The 8,597-nt window shown below is 46.1% G+C and overlaps 1 non-coding gene across 1 annotated transcript; it reads right to left on the reverse strand.

Moving 5' to 3' along the window:
* Window positions 1-4,177: 4,177 nt before the first annotated feature.
* Window positions 4,178-4,280, reverse strand: LOC114675164 (U6 spliceosomal RNA). Its single transcript, XR_003726259.1, has one exon. It is a non-coding gene; the product is annotated as a U6 spliceosomal RNA (small nuclear RNA).
* Window positions 4,281-8,597: the final 4,317 nt, after the last annotated feature.

Consider the following 8,597-nt stretch of genomic DNA (forward strand, 5'->3'; position numbering starts at 1 on the left):
ACCTTGCCTCATATTTTAAACCTACAGGTACTAACAATTTTTCACTTTATGTGAAATGTGGAAACCTCACTTTCACTTAGGTCCTTTACCTAACCCACTTTTAAATATCATTGTTTTAATATCAAATGCTGTTATAATTTTTGTTTCAATAATCAAATATGGTATATAAAACTCATGAAGAAAAGGAGAGTCTGTTTTATGTACCCATATTTCTGCTGTTTTCATTGAGCATTTTTCCTTCCTGATGCTTCAAGAATTTTTTTCTTTTTCTTTGTTTGTTTTTCTTTTTCTGTTTTTTTTTTTTTTTTTTTTTTTGAGACAGGATCTCACTGTGTTGGCCAGGCTGGAGTGCAGTGGTGCCATTATAATTTCCTGCAACCTTGAACTCCTGGGCCCAGGTGGTCCTCCTGCCTCAGCCTTTGGAGTTACTGAGACTACAGGAGTGCACCACCATGCCTAGCTAATTTTGAATTTTTTTTTTTTTTTTTTTTTTTGAGACGGAGTCTCGCTCTGCCGCCCAGGCTGGAGTGCAGTGGCCGGATCTCAGCTCACTGCAAGCTCCGCCTCCCGGGTTCACACCATTCTCCTGCCTCAGCCTCCCGAGTAGCTGGGACTACAGGCGCCCGCCACCGCGCCCGGCTAGTTTTTTTTTTTTTTTGTATTTTTTAGTAGAGACGGGGTTTCACCGTGTTAGCCAGGATGGTCTCGATCTCCTGACCTCGTGATCCGCCCGTCTCGGCCTCCCAAAGTGCTGGGATTACAGGCTTGAGCCACCGCGCCCGGCCCTGAATTTTTTTGTAGAGATGGGGGTCTTGCTATGTTGCTCAGGCTAGTCTTGAACTCCTATCCTCAAGCAATCCTTCAGCCTCAGCCTCCCAAAGTGCTGGGATTACAGGTGTGAGCCACTGCACCTGGCTAAATCTGTCTTTTCTCATTTTCTTTTTCTTTCTTTCTTTTCTTTTTTTTTTTTTTTTATGAACTTCCTTAGCCAATTGTTAAGGGTAGGCCTGCTAGCAACACATTATTTAGTTTTCCTGTCTATGTCTTTATTTCCCTTTTTTTTTTTTTTTTTTTTTTTTTTTTTTGAGACGGAGTCTCGCTCTGTCGCCCAAACTGGAGTGCAGTGGCTGGATCTCAGCTCGCTGCAAGCTCCGCCTCCCGGGTTTACGCCATTCTCCTGCCTTAGCCTCCCGAGTAGCTGGGACTACAGGCGCCCGCCACCTTGCCCGGCTAGTTTTTTGTATTTTTTAGTAGAAACGGGGTTTCACCGGGTTAGCGAGGATGGTCTCGATCTCCTGACCGTGTGATCCGCCTGTCTCGACCTCCCAAAGTGCTGGGATTACAGGCTTGAGCCACCGCGCCCGGCCTTTATTTCCCTTTTTACCTGACAGTTTCACCAGATGTAGAATTGGTAGTTGACAGCTCTTTTCTTTCCAGCACTTTGAAAAATGTTATGCTACTTCCTCCTGACCTCCAGATGAGAAATCTCCTGTCATTTATCTTTATTTATTTATTTTTTTTCCCGTTCAGGAAAGGAAGAATGCTGGCATTTAAAGTGGTGTTCTACTATGAGTAACGCTTGTTTCTCTCTGGCTGCTTTCATGTTAGTTTCATTTTCTTTTTTTTTTTTTTTTTTTTTTTTTGAGACGGAGTCTCGCTTTGTCACCCAGGCTGGAGTGCAGTGGCGCGATCTCGGCTCACTGCAAGCTCCGCCTCCCGGGTTTCCGCCATTCTCCTGCCTCAGCCTCCCGAGTAGCTGGGACTACAGGCGCCGCCACCACGCCCGGCTAATTTTTTGTATTTTTAGTAGAGACGGGGTTTCACTGGGTTAGCCAGGATGGTCTCGATCTCCTGACCTCGTGATCCGCCCGTCTCGGCCTCCCAAAGTGCTGGGATTACAGGCTTGAGCCACCGCGCCCGGCCATTAGTTTCATTTTCTTTAGCTTTCAAAAGTGTTTTCTATTTGTTTGTTTGTTTTAAGATGGAGTTTCGCTCTTGTTGCCTAGGCTGGAGTGCAATGGCATCATCTCGGCTCACCACAACCTCCGCCTCCCAGGTTCAAGAGATTCTCCTGCCTCAGCCTCCCGAGTAGCTGGGATTACAGGCATGCACCACCATGCCTGACTAATTTTGCATTTTTAGTAGAGACAGGGTTTCACCATGTTGGTCAGGCTGGCCTTGAACTACCAACCTCAGGTGATTCACCCATCTTAGCCTCCCAAAAGTGCTGGGATTACAGGTGTGAGCCACCATGCCCGGCAAAAGTTTTATTATAATAGACATGGACTTCTTTGAATTTATCCTCTTTGAGGTTCCCCCTGCTTCTTGGATTTGTAGGTTGGTGACCTTTGCCAAATTTGGGACATTTCATTCATTATTTCTTCAAATACTCTTTTGGCCTCATTGCCTTTCTCATGTCGTGGGACTTCCATGGTATGAATACTGGGTAATATGGTTTGGCTCTGTGTCCTCATCCAATTTTCATGTAGAATTGTAATCCTCACATTTCAGGGGAAAGACCTAGTGGGAGGTGATTGGATCATGGGGGCAGATTTTCCCCATGCTGTTCTCTTGATAACTAGTAAGTTCTCACAAGATCTGATGGTTAAAAAGTGTAGCACTTCCCCTCTTTGTGTGCTCTCTCTCTTTCTCCTGCCACCATGTAAGACGTGCCTTGCTTCTCCTTCCCCTTCCACCATGATTGAATTGTAAGTTTCCTGAGGCTTCCCCAGTCATGTGGAACTGAGTCAATTAAACCTCTTTTCTTTATAAATTATCTAGTCTCAGGTAGTTCTTTATAGCAGTGTGAAAACAAATGAATAAGGCTGGGCGTGGTGGCTCATGCCTTTAATCCCAGCACTTTGGGAGTCCAAGGCTGGTGGATCACCTGAGGTCAGGAGTTCAACACCAGCCTGACCAACGTGGAGAAACCCCATCTCTACTAAAAATGCAAAATTAAAAATACAAAAAAATTAGCCAGGCATGGTGGCAGGCGCCTGTAGTCCCAGCTACTCAGGAGGCTGAGGCAGGAAAATAGCATGAACCTGGGAGGCAGAGCTTGCAGTGAGCCGAGATCACACCACTGCACTCCAGGCTGGGCAACAGAGCAAGACTCCATCTGAAAAAATAAATAAATAAATAAGTAAACAAACAAAATTAGCCAGGCATCATGACTCATGCCTGTAATCCCAGCTACTTGGGAGGCTGAGGCAGGAGAATCGCTTGAACCTGGGAGGTGGAGGTTGTGGTGAGCCAAGATCACACCATTGCACTCCAGCCTAGGCAACAGAATGAAATGCCATCACAAAAAAAAAGAAAAAAAAAGAAAGAAAAAAAGAAAAAGAAAAAGAAAACGAATGAATACACTGGGTCTTTTGTTGTTGTCTCACAGGTTTTCGAAGCTCTGTTCACTCCTTTATTCATATTGGGTGAATTTTACTGATCTGTCTTCAAAAGTTAACTGATTCTATCTTCTGTCATCTCCATTCTACTATTGAGCCCATCCAGTGAGAGGTGTTTTTTTTTTTTTTTTGAGATGGTGTTTCATTCTTGTTGCCCAAGCTGGAGTGCAATGGTACAGTCTTGGCTCACTGCAACCTCTGCTTCCCAGGTTCAAGTGATTCTCCTGCCTCAGCCTCCCAAGTAGCTGGAATTACAGGCATGCTCTGCCACACCTGGCTAGTTTTTGTATTTTTAGTAGAGACAGGGTTTCACCATGTTGGCCAGGTTGGTCTCGAACTCCTGACCTCAAGTAATCTGCCCGCCTCGGCCTCCCAAAGTGCTGGGATTACAGGTGTGAGCCACCACACCAGGCCCCAGTGAGATTTAAAAAAATTTTTTGTTGTTGTTATTTTGTTGTTGTTGTTAATAGAAATGGGGTCTCACCATTTTTCTCAGGCTAGTCTTTAACACCTGGGCTCCCCACCTCGGCCTCCCAATGCTGGGATTACAGGTGTGAGCTACTGCCCCCAGCCCCGGTTTTTATTTCTGTTATTGCACTTTTCAGTTCTATATTTGCCTTTTTTTTGTATTAATAATTTCTATTTCTTTGCTGAGATTTTTCTGTTTTCTTGTTTGTTCCAAGAGAATTTGTAGAATTTGTAGTTGATTGTTGAAACTTTTTATGATGGCTGCTTTAAAATCCTTGTCAGATAATTCCATCATCTGAGTCATCTTTAAACAAACTTTTTTTTTAATTTGCATGTCATCCTTGCACAGGGGCCATGCTAATCTTCTCTGTATCATTCCAGTTGTAGTGTATGTGTTGCCAAAGCGAGCACATCTGAGTCATCCTGATGTTGGCGTGAGTTGGTTATCTTTTCGTATTCAAGTTGTGATTTTCTTGGTTCTTAGTATAATGTGTAATTTTCTATTGTATTCTGGCAATTTGTTTTTAATTAAAATTTTACAATGGCCAAAAATTGTGTGTGTATATATATATAGTACAACATAATGTTTTGAAATATATATACACTGTGGAATGGCTAAATTGAGCTAATTAACATGTATTACCTCACATATTTATAATGTTTTCATGAGAATACTTGAAATCTATTCCCTTAGCAATTTATTTTATTTTATTTATTTATTTATTTTTTGAGACAGGGTCTCACTTTGTTGCACAAGCTGGTGTGCAGTGGTGCAATCTGGGTTCATCTCAGCCTTGACCTCCCCGGCACAGGTGATCCTCCCATTTCATCCTCCTGAGTAGCTGGGACTACAGGCAGCTGCCACCATGCCTGACTAATTTTCGTATTTTTTGTGGAGACAGGGTTTCTCCATGTTGTCCAGGCTGGTCTTGAACTGTTGGGCTCAAGTGATCCTCCCGCCTCGGCCTCCCAAAGTGCTAGGATTACAGGCATGAGCCACTGCACCCAACCAGCAATTTTCAAGAATACAACACCACCAGGCACACGGTGGCTCATGACTGTAATCCCAGCACATTGGGAGGCCAAAGCAGAAAGATCACTTGAGCCCAGGAGTTTGAGACCAGGCTGGGCAACATAGCAAGAACTCGTCTCTACAAATAAAAAAATCAGCTGGGCATGGTGGCACGCACTTGTGGTCCCAGCTACTCAGGAAGCTGAGGCAGGAAGATCACTTGAGCCCAGGAGATCAAGGCTGTAGTGAGCCGTGGTTGTGCCACTACACTCCAAAGACACAGGGAGACCCTGTCTCTATTTAAAAAAAAAAGAATACAATACATTACTCTTAACTATAGTCACTGTGTTGTACAATAGATCTCACTTATTCCTACTATCTAATTGAAATATTGTATCCTTCACCAACATCTCCCCAACCCCCTTCACCCCCAGCCCCTAGTAACCACCATTCTACTCTCTGCTTTTATGACTTCAACTTTTTTAGATTCCACATGTGAGACCATGTGGTATTTGTCTTTCTGTGCCCGGCTTATTTCCTTATATACCGTCCTCCAGGTTCATGATATAGTTTCCTTTGGTTATGTATCTAGTAGTGAGATTGCTGGATCATATGGTAATTCTATTACATTTTTGTGTGTGTGTGAGATAGGATCTTGCCCTCTCCCCCAGGATGGAGTGCAGTGGCGTGATCAATCACAGCTCACTACAGCCTCCACCTCCTGGGGTCAAGTGATCCTCTTGCCTCAGCCTCCCAAGTAACTGGAATTACAGGCGTGTGCCACCATGCCCAGCTAATATTTGTATTTTTTGTAGAGACAGGGTCTTGCTATGTTGCCCAGGCTGGTCTTTACCTCCTGGGCTCAAGTGATACTCCCTCCTTACCCTCCCAAAGTCCTGGGATTACAGGTGTGAGCTACTGTGCCTGGCCTATTTTTAATTTTTTTGAGGTGCATCCTGGTCTATTATGTTAGGAGACTCGGAGTCCTATTTAAGTCTTTTATTTTAGCAGGCAGTCACTCTATTTAGGTTTATCATGTAGGTTTTGGCCTAGTTTTTCTGCTGTGTTTCTAATGGCGGTTTAGTCTTCAGAGCCTTTGTGGTGTTATTTTTGTCTGTTTGGTCTATCTGGTACCTCTGAGGCGCCCACTTGTCTCTGCTTGGTGCTGCCTGAGGGAACAGGAGAGCTTTCTACAGGCCAGGTCTCCACGTGTTTCTTTCTTTCTTTCTTTTTTTGACAGAGTCTCACTCTGTCACCTAGGATGAAGGAGAGTGGCGTGATCATGGCTCACTGCAGCCTCGACCTCCTGGGCTCAAGTGATCCTCCTGCCTTAGCCTCTCGAGTAGCTGGGATCACAAGTGCGTGACGTCATGCCTGGCTAATTTTTAATTTTTGGTAGAAACGAGGTCCCCTCATGTTGCCCAGACTGGTCTCAAACTCCTGGGCTCAAACAATACTCCCGCCTCAGCCTCCCAAAGTGCTAGGAGTATAGGAAGGAGCCACCGCGCCCAGCCTCTGGGTGTTTCTTGATGGTGGGGCGATGTGATGAGATCCCCCTACCAGTGCCTTCTGGCTGCCCAGGTGTCTCTGCAGGGAAGCGGAATCCCAGGCCTGCAAGGCCAGTGGGGCTTCCTGGGCCAGGATGCTTGTTGTAGCTGGGTCCCTTTTGCTGGTTCTGCCTGTTTGCCCTAGTGCTTCTGAGCAGGAGAGGGGTTTTCTGAGTCTGGTCACCTGCTGTGGTTATATCATTTCTGCCAGTTTCACCTACTAGTCCCAAGCCTCCTGTTGGGAGAAGGGAGTCTCGAGTCTTCAAGGCACCTAAGGTAAGGGATTGTCCAGGCCTGGCCTCTTGCTATGGCTGTGTCTTTTTGATGCACTACAGGTTCTCTCTGTTGGCCTGGGCAGGGTGGGGTCGAGGGGAGGTCCCTTACTGGGGAGGGGTATCCCTGGCCCTGTGGAGAAGGACAGCACTTCTCATGACCACTTACTGTTAATGGGTTCCCGATCCACCCTCTCACTGTTGGTGTTGGGTTTGCCTCACGTTATCAGAGGGACTTCCCTTTCATCCAGGGGAGGAACTAGCCTATTAGGGCTGCCTTCCATGGCTTGGATCAGGGTTAGGAAATGCTGGGCTCGAGTTGCCTTCTTCTGGTGAGTGGGGGGACATAAGATGCCCTGTAGTAGTGCTGTTTTTCCAGTCTTGGAATTCTAAATGAGTTAACTTTCTTTTTCTTTCTTTTTTGAGATGGAGTTTCACTCTTGTTGCCCAGGCTGGAGTGCAATGGCGTGACCTTGGCTCGCCGCGACCTCCACCTCCCGGGTTCAAGCCATTCTCCTGCCTCAGCCTCCCGAGTAGCTGGGATTACAGGCATGCGCCACCACGCCCAGCTAATTTTGTATTTTTAGTAGAGATGGGGTTTCTCCATGTTGGTTAGACTGATCTCAAACTCCTGACCTTAGGTGATCTGCCTGCCTTGGCCTCCCAAAGTGCTGGGATTACAGGTGTGAGCCACTGTACCTGGCCAAGGAGTTCAGTTTTTTCTTACTGCCATTCATAGTTTCCCTTTGGTTGTCTCTTGTACTATTTCCAGGGTTGATAGTTGTGCTCAGCAGGAAGGAGCAGGGAGAAATAGGTCTATGTTACCTCATCCAGACTGGAAAGCTCTGTTTTTTAGCCACCAATGCCTCTCAGGTCTGACCTTAAACCCAAGCCTCTGTTAACTATTCCATCAACAATGCCTACTCTTTTATTATTACTTTTTTTTTAGACAGCGTATCACTCTGTCACCCAGGCCGGAGTGCAGTGGCACGATCTCGCCTCACTGCAAGCTCCACCTCCTGGGTTAACACCATTCTCCTGCCTCAGCCTCCCCAGTAGCTGGTACTACAGGTGCTCGCCACCACGCCTGGCTAATTTTTTTTTTTTTTTTTTTTTTTTGTATTTTTAGTAGAGACGGGGTTTCACTGCGTTAGCCAGGATGGTCTCGATCTCTTGACCTTGTGATCTACCCGCCTGAGCCTCCCAAAGTGCTGAGCTTACAGGCATGAGTCACCATGCCCGGCCTTTTTTTTTTTTTTTTTGAGATGGAGTTTCGCTCTTGTCCCCCAGGCTGGAGTGCAGTGGCATGATCTCAGCTCACTGTAACCTCTGCCTCCCAGGTTCAAGCCGTTCTCCTGCCTCAGCTTCCTGAATAGGCATGCGTCACCATGCTGAGCTAATTTTTGTATTTTTAGTAGAGACACAGTTTTACCATGTTGGCCAGGCTGATCTCAAACTCCTGAACTCAAGTGATCCGCCTGCCTCAGCCTCCCCAAGTGCTGGGATTACAGCCTTGAGCCACCGCACCTGGCCTCTTTTTTTTTTTTTTTTTTTTTTAAATACAGAGTCTGGCTCTGTCACCCAGGCTGGAGTGCAGTGGCATGATCTTGGCTCACTGCAAGCTCCGCTTCCCGGGTTCATGCCATTCTCCTGCCTCAGCCTCCCGAGTAGCTGGGACTACAGGCGCCCGCCACCACGCCCAGCTAATTTTTTTAAAATATTTTTAGTAGAGACAGGGTTTCACCGTGTTAGCCAGGATGGTCTCGATCTCCTGACCTCATGATCCGCCTGCCTCGGCCTCCCAAAGTGCTGGGATTTCAGGCGTGAGCCACTGCGCCCAGCCTCTTTTTTTTTTTTTTTTTTTTTTTTTTTTTTTAGAGACAGGGTCTTGCTATGT

The sequence above is a fragment of the Macaca mulatta genome, chromosome X (assembly GCF_049350105.2).
Source record: "Macaca mulatta isolate MMU2019108-1 chromosome X, T2T-MMU8v2.0, whole genome shotgun sequence".
NCBI classification, from domain to species: Eukaryota; Metazoa; Chordata; class Mammalia; order Primates; family Cercopithecidae; genus Macaca; species Macaca mulatta.